At 42.0% G+C, this 19,159-nt stretch overlaps 1 long non-coding RNA gene across 2 annotated transcripts in view; it reads right to left on the reverse strand.

Moving 5' to 3' along the window:
- LOC130368824 (uncharacterized) overlaps positions 1–18,873 on the reverse strand; it is a 47,600-nt gene extending 28,727 nt beyond the window's left edge. The window contains exon 1 of one of the 2 annotated variants that reach the window (XR_008892577.1): positions 18,736–18,873. This is a non-coding gene — a long non-coding RNA (uncharacterized LOC130368824). Of the gene's footprint in view, positions 1–919; positions 1,025–18,735 lie in introns of those variants that run through there. The other variant, XR_008892576.1, reaches the window with a different exon arrangement.
- Between the last annotated feature and the right edge of the window lie 286 nt (positions 18,874–19,159).

The raw sequence follows: 19,159 nt of genomic DNA on the forward strand, positions 1-19,159 counted from the left end.
TTGACTGAGCAAATAACTAGTTAATTTTTGACTAATTGCAGATAAGTTTGCGCATATGGTATCACTATCCCTACTTGGCATTATAATGGCATTACATGTGTAGACAGGCATGTGTAGACAGGCAAAAAAAAAGCACTGTATAGTACACTACCCAACATATGGCTAGCCCAGTAAGGTTAGCCAGCATATTGGTAGTTCCTGGGAAGATTCATGTTAAACTCTGCGCTCCGGCCGCAAGCACCAGCCGTCTCTGTGTCCCCGTCTGCCGGCGGGGTTAGGATTGGCGCTGCGGGACGCACCCGCACTTCGAATCCCAGCCCGTCACTCACCATGCTCAGCTGCCGCCTCCTCCTATGTGTCTCAGCTCCGGCGCGTGCGCCCCCGTCTCCTAGGGCGAACGCGCCGGAGCTCTGAAATTTAAAGGGCCAGTACGCCCATAATTACTGTCACACATGTCACTACATTACAAAGTTCCTGCACCTCCCCCACATCCCTGATGGATCTACAAAGCCCCTAGCCTGAGATTAAGCATTCCATATTGCCTGTTTGCCTTATCCATGTATACAGAGCTTCTGCTACGTTATTTGACTTTGCACCTTTGCCGCCTGCCTTGACCTTCTGCTACGTGTGACTACGCTACTGCCTTATCCTTCGGTACTTCGCCTTGCCCAACTACCTGTCTGATCAAGCCATGTCAGGGGTGGCGACCTGGGTGTCGCCTGCAGCAGTCAGCCCATCCTGCCTTGTGGCGTGCTCTGGTGAAGACCAGCGGCACCTTAGACTCCGCTCCCCGATATGGTCCGAGTCATCAGCCACAAAGGTTAGAGGATCCACATCCAGCTCCATAACAATTCAAAACCATGCATTTTATATGAACTTATCTGTATCTACAGGGCAGTACAGAGAAAAATTAACTTACAACAATGCAACAACTGCCCCATTATTTGCAATTGACAAGAGAGAATTCCTCTAGAACCAGATATCTTGATAAAGAGTATTAGGACTTGTTCACACTACAGAATTTCTGCAATGAATTTCAATCTGCAGGAGATTCCTATTGATCTCAATGGGGGAGATTCATCAAAACCTGCCCAGAGGAAAAGTTGCTGAGTTGCCCCTAACAACCAATCAGATTGCTTCTTTCATTTCTGAAAAAATGAAAGAAGCGATCTGATTGGTTGCCATGGGTAACTCAACAACTTTTTATCTGTGCAGGTTTCAATAAATCTCCCCCAATGTGATTCTGCCATGAAGTTCACCGATGGCAGCCCTAAGCATGGATCTAAAGCACCCTGCCGAGGATCAGGAGCTCAGATTGATGTGCGGGCAGTTGGAGACAGGCATCACATGGCAATGTTGGACATTGAAAGATTTTAATCCAGCGGCAATGTCAGGCAGCCTGTGTAGCTGCCAGGTAAGGGTGGCTGTCAACAAAGAGTGCCTGGAAACTCGCATTAATCATCCACTGGTAAACTCTGGAAGCTACCAAACGTCATGGGATTTAACTCTCCACTGCACAACATCGCCATAGGATTCAAATCTTCTACTGCCCAACTGCCCGCATGACAATCAGAGCCACAAATCTCCGGGCACCGATACTGGAATCTCCATAGTGTAAATGGGGCCTTAGGGGTCATGTACATGACCACATTACAGCTCAGTTTTGTAAGGAGTCATAATTTGGCTCCCAAAGAGGTATGTGGATCCTTGTGTCTCCGGCAGCCTCTGATTTGGAGGAATATTTTGAGGTTTTTTTCTGTTAGATTCCATATAAAAAAAAACATGGCTTGCTGCACAGCAGTAATTTCATCTAAAGGGATTGTTTTTAGTAGAGAAAATATCTGTACAGCACCTGAATGGCAGCATTCAGAGGCTTGGGGAATATTTTTTATTTATTTTTTTATTTTACATGGTGATTTTAAGGGAGAAAGCACTAATGCAAGATGCCATAATATTATTAAAAAGCATTGATTTACACCAGCTTTTGGTATAAATGCGCTGGGCAGTGGAAGGCAACACCCCGTTCTCACTAAGAGTCTATTCACATAGCGCAATTTCCACTTGCAGAGTTCCACTCTAGCAATTCCGCCCAAAATTAAAGCCCATAGACTTCTATGGGATTCCGCACTCCCATTCACAATTCTGAAATTCCGCAAGCGGAATTTCAGAAGTGTGAATGGGAGTGCGGAATCTCATAGAAGTCTATGGGCTTTAATTTGGGGCAGAATTCCGAAAGCAGAAATTCAGATGTGTGAGTGGACCCTAAGCCTGTTTACTTTTTTAACAGGTTACAAGCACAACCTAAGCCAACCAAAAAGTTTTTGCGCAATGAGCTTTTGTGAAAGCAAAACTAGCATATTAGCCTTGAAGCCATAACAGATCATGCCCCCCCCCCCCATGTATTTTACTAGGGAGCCATACAGGCTCAAGTACATGAGTCCTTGTTTGTACATTAAAATATTGTATTCATAACATTGTTAAATAAATCAAATATGTAAAATATGTAAACATGAATAAAAGAGTAAGAGGATGTTTTTAAATACTTTTTCCCATATCTCTACTCTACCAGATATTCGACAGGATACCTCACGCATTCATGTCTTAATTAGTTTATTAGTTAATTAGTTAATCCTGTCACAAAAAACAATAAAAACAGCAATACAGTAATATTATTGGTCATGTACGCGATTAATCTGTCTCACAAAATAAGGGATCATTTTTAACCACTGAATTTACATTTTCTATAGATAAATTGTGCCCCGTCTGGACAATCTCTCTGTTCTTTGGTAACGTTTGCCTTTTGTACTACAGACATACTGTATCCAGCTACTCAGCATGCGGGAGACAATGCAGTTGAAAGGAAAGGGTTATTTTTTTTTTGTACTCTTCTCACCTGCTCAGCATCAATTTCATGCAATCTCAGTAATGTTCCCAAGAAAGCCCAAAGGTTTACAATAAAGCATTTAACTGGGAAATTGAAAATCTGACTAATACTCATCGAAAGACGGAGAAAGTAAAACAATACAGAAAGACAGAGACAATGGAGAGGTGCGGCACACTGAGACAGAGAGAGGATGAAAAACATGCAAGCTTTCTGAAGAATATGATTATGGACGCCGCTGTACAAGCAGGGTATACAAATGTAACACATCTATGCGTCTTCAGACGGTTCATCTGAATGTAGATACAAACATCAGCTAGAACAAAACACAATGTGAAGCTAAAATTGGAATATTTGCAATCTTCAGGACACCCAGCAGCCACTTATGGTTAGGAAACAAAAGGATTACTTAGGCCAAGGTGTTTTCTGGCATATTATTTCCTTCTTTATACCTTCATGGCAGGATGTTAAATGTGAATGAATTGAGATATCTGAATTCGGATTCACATATGACTTTAGTAAATGTTACAGTTATGTGGGTCATCCTGCCATGGGGGTGGGGGGTATTTATTATGTCTCGTTATTTAAGTACACATATATACATAAACACACATTGGAATATACAATACCACACAGAGCCAATATCAGGATAGTACAGCTAGTATTACTCTATGAAGCCTATGGAGGTCTATTGCTGATATAAGTATACAGTGACCCCCTGACCTACGATGGCCCCTACATACGATCATTTCAACATACGATGGCCTCTCAGAGGCCATCGCATGTTGAAGGCCGCATCAACATACGATGCTTTTTTATGTCGGGGCCATCGCATAAACGGCTATCCGGCAGCGCAGACTGCTTCAGTTTACGGTGCTCCGTGTGGTCTGCTGACGATCACTCACCTGTCCTCGGGGCTCCGTAGCGTACTCCTCGGGATCCCCTGCATCGCTGGCGCTCTCCTCCGTCGCCATCACATCACCGCGCACACATTCCCGTCATCCACTAGTAGCGGCGTGCGTAGCGACATGATGGTGGCGACGGAGAGCGAAGGGACACCCCGGGGACGCGGCGACAGCGATGGAGGGCGACATCCAGGGAAGCGAAGACGGTCCGGAGCGGCGGGGACAGGTGAGTATAACTTCAAATATCAGTGGTCTTCAACCTGCGGTCCTCCAGATGCTGCAAAACTACAATTCCCAGCATGCCCAGACACCCATTGGCTGTCCGGGCATGCTGGGAGTTGTAGTTTTGCAACATCTTGAGGTGCGCAGGTTGGAGACCACGGCCTATACTTTACATTGCACGGATACCTCAACATACGATGGTTTCAACAAACGATGGTTCATTTGGAACGGATTACCATCGTATGTTGAGGGACCACTGTATCCCAAATAAAAATATTATTAGCACCATGTCTGAAATGGCAATTTGTTTCTGCATTATAGTATAGTGGCTCAACTTGCTAAAGATGCTAAGAGTTTCCTTGCATTTACCTCTGTTAGACTAAAAAAAAATAAAGAACATTTGGTGTCTACAGTCATTGTGACAGTTTGAGGCTATCCTGTTGAATTTATAGTGTTATGTTTGTCACTGCATTGTATATATCTGCCATAGAATGCTATTATATTTCTTGCCACTACATAAAGAGACTGCACCGTAAATTTAGCCTTAGAGGTACCACATGTATCAGAAAAATGACTGCTGCAGCCCCAGTTTGATGTATTTCAAAATTCCAAAGTCCAAAATAATGTATTTTTGGTCACTTTTTATATCATGAAAAAATGAATAAAAAGCAATCAAAAAGTCCGATCAATACAAAAATGGTACCGATAAAAATTTCAGAACACGGCGCAAAAAATGAGTCCTCATACCGGCCCGTACATGGAAAAAAAAAGTTATAGGGGTTAGAAGATGAGAATTTTTAACATATAAATTTTCCTGCATGTAGTTATGATTTTTTTCCAAAGTACGACAATATCCAACCGATATAAGTAGGGTATCATTTTAACCGTATGGACCTACAGAATTAAGATAATGTCTTATTTTTACTGAAAAATGCACTGCGTAGAACCGGAAGCCCCCAAAAGTTACAAAATGAAATTTTTTCTTCAATTTTGTCACACAATGATATTTTTTCCGTTTCGCCGTGGATTTTTTGGTAAAATGACTAATGTCACTGCAAAGTAGAATTGGTGGCGCAAAAAATAAGCCATAATATGGGTTTTTAGGTGCAAAATTGAAAGCGTTATGATTTTAGGAAGGTAATGAGGAAAAAATGAAAATGCAAAGATGGGAAAACACTGAGTCCTTAAGGGGTTAAGATCGCAGGGGTTGGCGGGGGTACGAGCACTTGGGCCCGTGTGATCTCCTCTATGGAGCCCCAGCTCTCCCATGGATTGGCGAGTCACAACCCCCGCCAGAAGCAGGGGCCACCATGCCTCCATATATCTCTATGGAAGAGCCGTCCCTGCGTATAGGGGACACGTTTTTTTTTTTACATGAGACTACTCCTTTAATGAAAATGCAGTATGTCTTTATACAACCATACTAATAACTTAATTATGTCTCAGTTACAAGTCCCAAGGAGCCAAGCGGAACTTTTGAGTCATATAACATTTTCTTAGAAATTTTTATAGGTATCTAAGTATGAGGTATCACATAAAAATTTTAAACAAATGTCCAACAATCTGGGACTTAAATGTTGGTAAATTAAGGAGATTCTAATTATTTTCCTTTCTCAAACCTTGAAGTCCTAGAGAAAAATACTTGGGATTAAAGTATAGAAGGTAAAAAGACATTCCATGTACTGATCTTAACAGTAGTTCAGATGAGTACAAGGAATGTCTTTTTACTGTATGTTAATTATACCTTAATCCCAAGTATAATTAGTGTTATATCTACTTATCTACTAAGTGAGATGCCATATAACTGGTATAGGATATCTTATGTGATGATTTATGTAAATGTAATGTCTTTGAAAGCAATTTTATTAACATCATTTGGCTTCAGGGATGGATATACTATGTGAAAAACTCGATCTGCATCTTTCCACTATGTTTGAAGTGACATATAAGTGATTGAGTGTGAATTTAATGGCTCACAATTATTGGTGAAATGTTAAAGAGACATAAAGGGGGTGTTCTATGTTGAGTTATTGATAACAAGGGGCCCATACACTGTTCTTGAAGAAGGCCCTCTGCTGCCTTTGTCTGTCCCTGATTGGATGTTATTCATGGTACATGCATCTGCAACAATATTAAGCATGAAATGAATATAAAGGCCTAAGAGCACCCCAATTATGTCAGAGAAAAAATTGTAGAGAAGAAGTCAGGTCATGAAGAATTATCCCAAACTTTAAAGGGGTACTCCAGTGGAAAAATATTTTTTCCAATTAACTGGTGCCAGAACGTTAAACAGATTTGTAAATTACTTCTTATAAAAAAAAATCTTAATCCTTCCAGTACTTTTCAGCTGTTGCATGCTAAAAGGAAGCTGAGTTGTTCTTTTCTGCCTGACCACAGTGCTCTCTGCTGACACCTCTGTCCATGTCAGGAACTGTCCAGAGCAGGAGAGGTTTGCTATGGGGATTTACTTCTATACTGGACAATTCCTGACAGGAACAGAGGTGTCAGCAGAGAGCACTGTGGTCAGACTGAAATGAACAACTCAACTTCCTGTGGAGCACACAGCAGCTGATAAGTACTGGAAGGATTAAGATTATTAAATAGAATTAATTAACAAATCTGTTTCACTTCCTGGAACAAGTTGATTTGATAATTTTTTTCCACCAGAGTACCCCTTTAACCCCTTAACGACGCAGGACGTATATTTACGTCCTGCGTCGGCTCCCGCGATATGAAACAGGATCGCGCCGCGATCCCGCATCATATCGCGTCGGTCCCGGCGCTAATCAACGGCCGGGACCCGCGGCTAATACCACACATCGCCGATCGCGGCGATGTGCGGTATTAACCCTTTAGAAGCGGCGGTCAAAGCTGACCGCCGCTTCTAAAGTGAAAGTGAAAGTGACCCGGCTGCTCAGTCGGGCTGTTCGGGACCGCCGCGGTGAAATCGCGGCGTCCCGAACAGCTGATCGGACACCGGGAGGGCTCTTACCTGCCTCCCCGGTGTCCGATCGACGAATGACTGCTCCGTGCCTGAGATCCAGGCAGGAGCAGTCAAGCGCCGATAATGCTGATCACAGGCGTGTTAATGCACGCCAGTGATCAGCATAGGAGATCAGTGTGTGCAGTGTTATAGGTCCCTATGGGACCTTTAACACTGCAAAAAAAATGTTAAAAAAAAGTGTTAATAAAGGTCATTTAACCCCTTCCCTAATAAAAGTTTGAATCACCCCCCTTTTCCCATAAAAAAAATAAAACAGTGTAAAAAAAATTAAAAATAAACATATGTGGTATCGTCGCGTGCGTAAATGTCCGAACTATAAAAATATATCATTAATTAAGCCGTACGGTCAATGGCGTACGCGCCAAAAAATTCCAAAGTCCAAAAAAGCGTATTTTGGTCACTTTTTATACCATTAAAAAATGAATAAAAAGTGATCAAAAAGTCAGATCAAAACAAAAATCATACCGATAAAAACTTCAGATCACGGCGCAAAAAATGAATCCTCATACCACCCCATATGTGGAAAAATAAAAAAGTTATAGGGGTCAGAAGATGACATTTTTAAACGTATAAATTTTCCTGCATGTAGTTATGATTTTTTCCAGAAGTGCGACAAAATCAAACCTATATAAGTAGGGTATCATTTTAATCGTATGGACCTACAGAATAATGATAAGGTGTAATTTTTACCGAAATAAGCACTGCGTAGAAACGAAAGCCCCCAAAAGTTACAAAATGGCGTTTTTTTTTCGATTTTGTCGCACAATGATTTTTTTTTCCGTTTCGCCGTGCATTTTTGGGTAAAATGACTAATGTCTCTGCAAAGTAGAATTGGCGACGCAAAAAATAAGCCATAATATGGATTTTTAGGTGGAAAATTGAAAGGGTTATGATTTTTAAAAGGTAAGGAGGAAAAAACGAAAGTGCAAAAACGGAAAAACCCTGAGTCCTTAAGGGGTTGAACATCCCATAGAGCAGTGGTTCTTAACCTGGGTTCGATCGAACCCCAGGGGTTCGGTGAGTCAGTCCCTGGGGTTCAGCTGGGGAGGTCACAAAAGGACAGGCAAACCAAACAATTGCTTGGGGCCCTGAGCTGGCCCGGGGCATTGCACAGGCATACAGCCTCCAGTCATACACTGTAAATGGCTGGAGGCTGTATGTCTGTGTGGGAACACTGCCTTCATCAGTGGTCTTCAACCTGTGGACCTCAAGATGTTGCAAAACTACAACTCCCAGCATACCCGGACAGTCGATGGCTGTCCGGGCATGCTGGGTGTTGTAGTTTTGCAACATCTGGAGGTCGGCAGGTTGAAGACCACTGGCCTGCCTAATGTAGGGGAACACTGCCTGCCTAATGTGGGGGAACACTGTCTGCCTAATGTGGGGGGGGGGGACACTGCCTGCCTAATGTGGGGGAACACTGCCTGCCTAATGTGGGGGAACACTGCCTGCCTAATGTCGGGGAACACTGCCTGCCTAATGTGGGGGAACACTGCCTGCCTAATGTGGGGGAACACTGCCTGCCTAATGTGGGGGAACACTGCAAACCTAATGTGGGGGAACACTGCCAACCTAATGGTGGGGAACACTGCCAACCTAATGTGGGGGAACACTGCAAACCTAATGTGGGGTAACACTGCCTGCCTAATGTGGGGGAACACTGTCTGCCTAATGTGGGGGAACACTGCCATTGTTGTGAAAATGACATGAGAGTGGCACTTGCCAAGGTAAAGCGGCGCATTTCTGAACTGATCTCTGAAAGACAACAGCAGAAGTCACACTGATTTGCAGTAAATATTCATTATGTTTTTGTGTGAAAATCATGTTTCCACGGTTTTGTTCTTTGTTCTTAATGGTTTTGTTCATTTTGTGCACCTATGTATAAATATATACTTAAATATATACGTCCTATGTTTTGAATTTGAAAAAATCATATTTTAATTTTCCAATTAAGAGGGGTTCGGTGAATGCACATATGAAACTGGTGGGGTTCAGTATCTCCAACAAGGTTAAGAACCACTGCCATAGAGCATCCTTAAACGTATTATAACAAAATAATAAGAATATGATACAACAAAGGAACCAATAATACCACTAAGGGAACTCCAAAAAATCTAATTGGAGATGATTAGAGATGAATGAGCCCAGCCTGGCAAACCTGGTCTTGCTCAGAACTTTGGGATGACAGCGGCGTGCCATGCTTTTGAATTTTGCCAGGCTTGGTTTGCGTGTGCCTGGCAACAGTAGTAATAATAGAAAAATTAAGAACACTGAATGAATGGAGGAAATGCTAGGAATAGGGAGATGACATCCGGGTAGCCCAGCATACCTTGCAGCTAGCAGCAAAATCACATGACTCCAGGTTATCCAATCATTGCATGCATTTATGTAACCAACAGCTTCCAGGCCAATCATGAGACAGCACAGGCGTTGGTTTAAGAGGCTGATAATTAGTAATTGCAAACATTGATGCTATGCAAACAAACTTGTACAAGCAAGCCAGGATCCAGGAAAAGATGCATCACATATATTTTGAATTCATCTTTTTATCAGACATTGACATCATTTCAGTGTAAAATGCAGAGCTGCTCTTTAATGTAGTCTACAAAATTACTGAAATGATTATTACCCAGTAAAATTGCACCAAATCACCATATGGCAACATAATAGTGTTTTTAATGACATCGGTATAAAGAGAAGTCTGTAACATTTATATACACAAAAATACATAAGCCAATCGCATGTATCATTTTGCTGCATGGCTTATTTTGAGCCTTTTCCCAAGCCTTGCTGTATTCTGTCTCAATACATAATCTTTCTATCACCAGCATCTTTGCTCATAAACCTTAAGTAAATAATTCATATGACTGTTTATTTTACCCTTACGTTCTAGAACAAAATAAAACATTGAACGCCATTAATGATCAGCGGGTCAAGCCTGACTGCCCCACAAGTTCTATTATGATAATAAAACATTTATACAACCTACGTCTACAAAACTTCCACAGATTTAAGAGTTTTTAAAGGGATATCTTCCTTGCCATGATTTACAGTTCATGTTGTATGTTATCTCTTGGGGTCAGAAGTGGCCATTCTAAGCTGACATACGGATGACTGTGATGTTTATCAATTGGGGCAGTGACAGATAGTGCAGAATAAAGGATTCCTCCACCATCGCTTCTTCTTCTCACATTGCACTACAACATTATTAAACAGATTTGTCTTGATTATAAATGTGCATAAAAATAATAGAGAAACTGTTACTAATAAATATTATTTGTTTATTCATTATTAAAGTAAAAAGTAACAATACAGTCACATGAATGATATGACACACTTCTGGCTATTTAGATAAAGATAAACTGTTTTTTGTTTTTTTTTGCAATGAACAACTGTAGTTGATCTAGATCAGTGGTCTTCCACCTGTGGACCTCCAGATGTTTCAAAAGTTTTGAAACATCTGGAGGTCCGCAGGTTGAAGACCACTGATCTAGATGTTGGCATGTAGACATTGTTATGTCTTTGGTGCCACTTAATGTGTAGGAGAACCCTCATCAGATATAGTAACATGACAGAACTGTCATCAGACATGCTAGAACTGACCGAGTCAAGTATGTTCATACTGTAGAAAGATATAACAGCCTGTTGGGTGATGCAAATGTCTTTTATGTACTTAAAGGGGTACTCCGGTGCTTAGACATCTTATCCCCAATCCAAAGGATAGGGGATAAGATACCGCCGCTGGGGACCCCCGTGATCTTCCACGCCACACCCCGTTAGAATCAGCCCCCAGAGCGAGCACGCTCCGGGTCTGATTACTTGAGATCACGGGGACGGAGCATAGTGACGTCACGGCTCCGCCCCCGTGTGACATCCCGCTCCGCCCCCTCAATGCATGCCTATGGAGGGGCGTGGGGGTGGAGCCATGACGTCACTATGCTCCGTCCCCGTGATCGCTAGTAATCAGACCCGGAGCGAGCACGCTCCGGGGGCTGATTCTAACGGGGTGCGGCGTGGAAGATCCCGGGAGTCCCCAGTGGCGGGACCCCCTGTGATCAGGCATGTTATCCCCTATCCTTTGGATAGGGGATAAGATGTCTTAGTGCCGGAGTACCCCTTTAAGCAAAAATAGCATTAGCAGTATCCACTAGGGAAAATGAAGTGGGTTGTGTTGGGAGTAGTGATCCTTAGCGTATATGTTGAATGGCAGAGTGGCAAACTAAACCAATACTCCTCTGTGATCCCAATTTTTTTTTCTCAGTGACGCTATTACTGTATACACAGTGCAGGGATGCGGCCTCTGGGCATTCTGAAAAAACTTGGGAACTTTACCAAACTCTGTCAAATCCAGTGAAATACAGTTGTTTGAATACAGCTTGGTACATTATAGCTTTGTAAAAAAAAAAAAAAAAAAAAAAAAAGGATATTTGGCCATTGTCTCTTTAATTAGTTATTTTCTATCACAGCTTTACAGAATTTAGTATAGTATCTTTAGGTCCAGTTAGCACTGGTAGGCATGATGTCTTAGTGCAATTTTATGTGCAGATATTAAAGGGGTATTCCAGGATTTGTTTAGATTTGACTGTGCTACAGGGGCTGTGAAGTCAGTGTAGTTCATGATATAGTGTCTGTACCTGTGTGTGATGGTGGTCTCGCAAAATACAAAATGACTGTGGTCTCAGGTTTTCCCAGGTTGCAGTGCGTCTCAAGACATTACATCATTAGTCAGGTGATGACATGCTGACAGGGAGCCTGTCTTACTTCAATGGGAGGAGCGACCACTGGGTGGGAGAGACCATTCTGCAACTAATTGTATTTTTGCTACAGCTGGAGACACCCTGTTTAGAAAATACCGGCCTTTTCCATGGAATGCAGCTCAGGTGTGCTTCTATTGGTGGGGTAGTTGATGTGTGGGAAGGAGGAAAGGGACCTCACACTTGCAAACAAATAATCTTGGGACTTATATTCGAAGAAGGAAACTCCAACAGTAAATAGCCATTTCACAAAAAGATAGTAACAGCATTATGGTATTCTCACAATATAGCTATTTAGCCCCAAGACAAGCGCAGATCCTTCCTAAGCATGTCCATTACTGTCTGCCAGATATGTACTAAAATCACCTTATGGTGGATAACCCCTTTAAGGTTCACTGGTTATCTAGTTCACACTCCAAAATGTACTGCAAAACTGCTGCATGTGAATCTTTACAGGTTGTGCAAGGTGAAAATGTAAACTTCCCTTTACTTTTTCTGTGGTGGCTTTTGTGTCACTTATATCACTTGGAAAGGCACATCCAGGAGAGTCTTTCTAATTTGGCAGACCTGCAGCACTGACCAGACCATCAACCAGCAAAAGATCAATGTAATTCAGAGAGGCCCTTGTTCAGTATTCTCCTCTTTTGTAAAGGTAAAATTATCCCTCTGAGACAGCAAACCATACCCTTCCTTGAGATGATGGTGGTTCCCAAACTTATAAACTTGCCTTTTTATTTTTCAATGTCAAGAAGCTGGATCCAAGTTTCTCAGTGTCTCCACAGCTTGGTGACTGTGAAATGCAGTGCTTCATTCTAGACTATGCTGTGGACAAGATTCATTAATTGTGACTTTTTTATGAAGGTGAAAAATTAATGCGCAAATTTCTGTGCGCAGTGCTGATAAATTTTGTGCACAGAAGCAAAATAAAAGGCTGTGAAATGGCTGCACACAGACACATATTGATAAATCTCCCCTAATGGGTTTTATGTATTTTACTTACAACCTATGCATCCTACCAGTCATAAATAGTGCCTTAAACAACCAGTATTTTACAGAGCATAGAGCTACATCACAACACAAACCCTACAGAACCCCACAGTTATCTCTGGTGAAATAAGATCAGAGTTTAATGTAGAGTCTATTTACACGGCAGAACTTCCGCTTGTGGAATTCCACCTCAAATTAAAGACCATAGACTTCTATGGGATTCCGCACTGCCATTCACACTTCAGAATTTCCGCTTCCGGAATTCCGCAAGTGGAAATTCAGAAGAGTGAATTGGAGTGTGGAATCCCATAGAAGTCTATGGGCTTTGATTTGAGGTGGAATTCCGCAAGCAGAAACTCTGCTGTGTGAATAGACCCTTAGGCTAGGTTCACACTGTAGTATTTCTGTGCAAAATTTCTGCAGTGTGAACTAGGGATCGACCGATTATAGGTTTGGCCGATATTATCGCCCGATATTTACGATTTTGGACGTTATCGGTATCGGCAATTACCTTGCCGATTATCCGATAATGCCCCACCCCCCAGCACCGCTAACCCCCACCGCATAGTCCCCCCCCACGCACTGCACCACCACACCACCCCCCCCCCCACTGAACCGCACCGCCCTGGCCAGAGACCGCCACTGCCCCATTGCCTCCCCCGTCCCCGGTTTTATAATTACCTGTTCCCGGGGCCCGGGGTCCGCGCTACTTCTAGTTCCTGCGGCATCCTGTGTTACGCTGTGCGATGCGCAATGACAAGTGACGTCCTCAACGCGACATCACCGTCAGTGTGCACAGTGACAGCTCAGGATGCCGCCGGAGCCAGAAGTAGCGCGGACCCCGGGAACAGGTAATTATAAAACTGGGGATGGGGGAGGCAATGGGGCAGCGGCGGTGGTTGGACTAAGGACCCTGGCAGTGGGAGAGAAGCGGGTGGCAGCGGTCTCTAGGCAGAGGATAGGGGGGGTTGGACTCAGGACGACCTCAGGACAGGCAGGGGGAGAGAAGCGGGTGGTGGCGGCGGTCTCTAGCCCCGCAAATGCCGCTGCAGTTCATTGATTTAAAGCGCCCGCTTTAAATCAATGATCTGTAGCCACTTCTTGGGGGCCGGGGGGGGGGGGGGTGGAGGAATTGCTAATAACTTATACCGGAATATCGGCTATCGGCCTGAAAGGCCACAGATTATCGGTATTGGCCCTAAAAAATCGATATCGGTCGATCCCTAGTGTGAACCCAACTTTAAGCTAGGTTCACACTGCAGAATGTCCAGGCAGAAAATTTTCCGCCCGGAGATTCTGAGTGCAGCCATCGCTGATTGAGTCAGTTGGCGCTAGGACCACGCAGACACTGCAGTCTCCAATAGACTGCAATGTGTTCCACTAGTATTTCTGCCTGAAAAAAGAGCAACGCCATTCTTCAGGCAGAAATTTTCAAGCAGATTTTCCGTTCACATATTCTGCTTCACAATTTCCGAAGTGTGAATTTGTGAATGGAAACCCATTCACTATACTATACATTTTAGTAAGCGGAATTGAAGCCGGAAATTCCATAGTGTGAACCTAGCCTTATTGAGGTGAACCTATGGGATCCTCTTCTCAAAGAGAAGAGGATGCTTTCTCTGCCCAAAGTCTTAACAGCTGATAGGTCTTCAGGAGAGGCATGTAGTTGAGCTGGGCTTCCAAGCAGGCATCTCTATAGTGATTTTGCCATCATAAATAGGAAAGAAATGTATCTCTACCTTTTCTATATGGAGAAGTTCAATACATTAACAATTTTCAAGAAACTAAGAGCATTAAATTTAATCAATATACAAATTTCCAAAGGGATATAGTTCAGATGCGGGAGAATTTGCCTCAGTCCACACTTTAATTAGTCCCATTATAAGTCCTATTATTATTCAACAGAATATGAGATAGGTTAGAATACCAGGGGAACATAACACAGAATGAGCAGCTTCTCAATAACTTATTCACAGGAAATCTGAAGGGCAATGGCACCAATGCTTTCCCTGTTACTTATTTAACCAAGTCCTCATCTGGTATCTAGTAGAGCACTTGCCAATGCCACACCTGCTTCTGCTTTGAAAACAGTCAACCTGATACTTCTCCCTGATGAGTCTGAGTGGTGAAACGCATGTAGATAAACAGATAAAGGAAGACACTACTGTAGGGCATAATCAAGAGATGGTGAGGTTCCTGTGGCATATGGGTAGCCCTTTTAGGGGCAATCCTCCACTAGACATCAGTGCAATAGGGAAAGCATCTGTGCCCCCGTCCTTCACATCTTCCGTAAATAAGTTATACAGAAACTGGCACTGACATGTTTTTCAGCCACATATTTGGCTATATATTGGCAATTTGTCAAAAAGGCATGCTGAAGTATTGCCCTATATGTTGCCTCTGCCTATTGACTCTAAAGGGCCAAACATCTGTCTAACCATGAGGTATTGTTCAAATGAAGACTATCTCACAATCAGTGAGGTTGCAGCACCTGCTGTATTCCATCCCAGTGTGTTTCTTTTCCTGTTGCATTGTTCAGCATAAGGAAGCATGCTATATTCATACCTTATTCTTTCCTAAAAGTTACAATAAATATACATATATGGATCTGTGTATATGACAGGGAGATGTGATGTACGCTATATCAGCTGGTCAGTGGTGGTGACATGGCTCAGGGGGGTGGGAATAGAGCTCGGACACCCGATCCAGCCAAACCTTATGAAACAGCAGAGGATGATGCATTAACTTGTGAGAAAGAAGGAGGAGATGGAGTACGAGCTGGGAGCTGGAGAGAGCTGGAGAGAGAGAGAACTATACAACTTCCTGTTGAGGTGAATCACACAACATAATGCTGAAGCCAGCACAATTTGTGATAACACTACATGTGTAAGTTATATATCTTGGGGTAATATTCTAAAACTGGAATTCCCTTCTTAGCCATAACAAAAAACCCACTGTAAACCATTGGTCTGTTGAAGGATAGCCCCTTTTAATGTATACCTCTGTGGTGTTATGGGAGTCCATGATCCAGGCACAACATTCTTCACCTCTGATGTGTGCAAATGTTAGTGAATGTTGCTAATAAATGCTAGCCATTTTCTTTTTTGAAGGGCTACTTTTGTAACTTAGGCCAACTTATCATTGAGCGCATACATAGAACTGGTGGTCTCATGAATTTTTCCATTATACTAGTATATTTGTTAAACTTATTTTCTAATTCAGGTCCTGAGATTCCCAAGAAAGTAACCACATCCTGACTTTGTCTGCTTCCTAGTTTCCCCAGGGTGCATTTCAAGATCATCGGTAAATAAGATGTTTTAGCCTTATGTGATGGCTGGTACAGTACAGTTTCCCCATGCTTTCATGGGAAGCTATTAGTAGGTTCCGTTACCACAAATATATTATGCTAAAAAATTCAGCATCCAGCAATTAGCATAAAATCTTCAGGCTTTATTTAACATATCCAATAGAATCCATCATGATCAGGACGTGCGTTGCTTACACAGTTCAGGCCTACATCATAATGCATTCTATTAGATTGTCAAACAAAGCCTGAGAGATGTACGCTCAATGCTGGATGCTGGATTTTCCTTCAATCCTTATTTCTCATGCTGCCCTGCACCTCTGTGTACCTGCTGAAATAAAGCAAGCTGGATGTATCTTTTCTATGCATAAATATAATATAAACCTCTTCTCAACACTCTGGGAATTATTTTACTATGAATCCCCAGCCAATACTGCCAGATCATTGTGTGATTTAGTTGCACAGTCATCATTTTCTGTTGGAGCCACAAGATGCTTTCACAGTTATATACCAGCACTACTATAATTATTGTGTACCAGGTGACATGTTTTTCATTCATATCCATATGACAATTTTTGTGTTTTTTTTCACAATTTGTCTTTTCTAGATACATTTACGTCCTGTGCATAACCGTGGGCATCGGAGCGATGCCCGTGTCATGCGCGGCTGATCCCGGCTGCTGATCGCAGCCAGGGACCCGCCGGCAATGGCCGACGCCCGCGATCTCGCGGGCGTCCGCCATTAACCCCTCAGGTGCTGGGATCAATACAGATCCAGCATCTGCGGCAGTGCGCGATTTGAATGAATGATCGGATCGCCCGCAGCGCTGCTGCGGGGATCCGATCATTCAGAGCGTCGCATGGAGGTCCCCTCACCTTCCTCCGCCCGGCTCCCGGCGTCTCCTGCTCTGGTCTGAGATCGAGCAGACCAGAGCAGAAGATCGCCGATAACACTGATCTGTTCTATGTCCTATACATAGAACAGATAAGTATTAGCAATCATGGTATTGCTATGAATAGTCCCCTATGGGGACTATTCAAGTGTAAAAAAAATGTTAAAAAATTTAAAATCCCCTCCCCAATAAAAAAGTAAAACGTCCGTTTTTTCCTATTTTACCCCCAAAAAGCGTAAAAAATAAATTTTATAGACATATTTGGTATCGCCGCGTGCATAAATGTCCGAACTATTAAAATAAAATGTTAATGATCCCGTACGGTGAACGGCGTGAACGAAAAAAAAGAAGTCCAAAATTGCTACTTTTTAAATACATTTTATTAAAAAAATTAATTATAAAAAATGTATTAAACATTTTTTATATGCAAATGTGGTATAAAAAAAAAGTACAGATCATGGCGCAAAAAATGAGCCCCCATACCGCCGCTTATACGGAAAAATAAAAAAGTTAGAGGTCATCAAAATAAAGGGATTATAAACGTACTAATTTGGTTAAAAAGTTTGTGATTTTTTTTAAGCGCAACAATAATAGAAAAGTACGTAATAATGGGTATCATTTTAATCGTATTGACCCTCAGAATAAAGAACACATGTCATTTTTACCATAAATTGTACGGCGTGAAAACGAAACCTTCCAAAATTAGCAAAATTGTGTTTTTCGTTTTAATTTCCCCACAAAAATAGTGTTTTTTGGTTGCGCCATACATTTTCTGATATAATGAGTTATGTCATTACAAAGGACAACTGGTCACGCAAAAAACAAGCCCTCATACTAGTCTGTGGATGAAAATATAAAAGAGTTATGATTTTTAGAAGGCGAGGAGGAAAAAATGAAAACGTAAAAATTAAATTGTCTGAGTCCTTAAGGCCAAAATGGGCTGAGTCCTTAAGGGGTTCAAGGGATACTTTGCCCCTAGACATCTTATCCCCTATACAAAAAGAAATCCTAAGGCACATAATACTGCTAAAGCAGGGGTAATTTTGTGCAAACACAAAATGGAAATGACTCATATCTTTGTGGGATTCACAACCATCTGGTCTTCTTTTTCTTTTAATTTGCAAAGTTCACATTAAATGCATCAAAATACAAACGACTTGAAGTTTTTCAAAAGCCAAAGCATCTCGTGCATCAGAAGGTCAGGAAATGATACAACGTTTCAGGGGTCCACCCCCTTACTCACGCATGAGTAAGGGGGTTGACACCCAAAACTTTTTGTCATTTCCTGACCTTCTGATGAATGAGATGCATTGGCTTTTTGAAAAACTCCAGTTTATCCACTATGCTTTGGACAGGGGATAAGATGGCTAGAGGCAGAGTACCCCTTTAATTAAATGGTATATGTGATATTTTATGTTGGTAATGTGGTTAACATACATGGGCCTAAAACATAAAGTGAGTGGTGAGAGTAGGCCAACAATTTCCACTAAATTTATATGGACTGAGAATATTGTGAACAGTATGCTTTATATCTATTTCAACATCATATCTATAATCTATGAGACTGAAGTCATTCATTGATATTGGAATACTAATTGTTGGGATGATTTATGGGAGTTATGGTAACATATCCAGCAGTCAACACAAAAGAGCAGATAAGGCAGAAAATGCATTATGGAAGACTGTCATGGGTTAATCTTCTCTCCAATAAGGCTGACTCTATTGGTGCAGGTTTGCATGACAGACCTGAAATTTTATCTTTTTAGAGTACAGTAATGTATATTACCTGCCCTATGAAATGGGTCGCTCAGTCAATCTCTGCTGTTTCAGGTAGACTCTAACTGCACACAATAGCGGGATTAGTTTCTAAGCTGTCACTCCAGCGGTTGTCTTAGCAACAAGCCAGTACTCTACTCGAGAGGAGAACATGTCTATGCATACTAAGATATACTCTCAGACATCTGCAGTTATTGAGTAGTTAGATTTTACTAGATGTTTTACCTAAACCTTAGTCGTTTTGTCTAGATTTTATTTGGCACAAGTCATGCATTTCTTGCACCTTTCTGTCTCCAATTGGCCAAAATCTGATGCAAACTAAATTTTATTGACAATACTAACAATCATTCCTCCTTTATAAGGTCAGTAGAGTGCCTATTAATAATATAACTTATGGATTGTAGTGGTCAAAGTTGTTACTGGGCCCTAAAATT

The sequence above is a fragment of the Hyla sarda genome, chromosome 4, assembly GCF_029499605.1.
Source record: "Hyla sarda isolate aHylSar1 chromosome 4, aHylSar1.hap1, whole genome shotgun sequence".
Lineage (NCBI taxonomy): Eukaryota > Metazoa > Chordata > Amphibia > Anura > Hylidae > Hyla > Hyla sarda.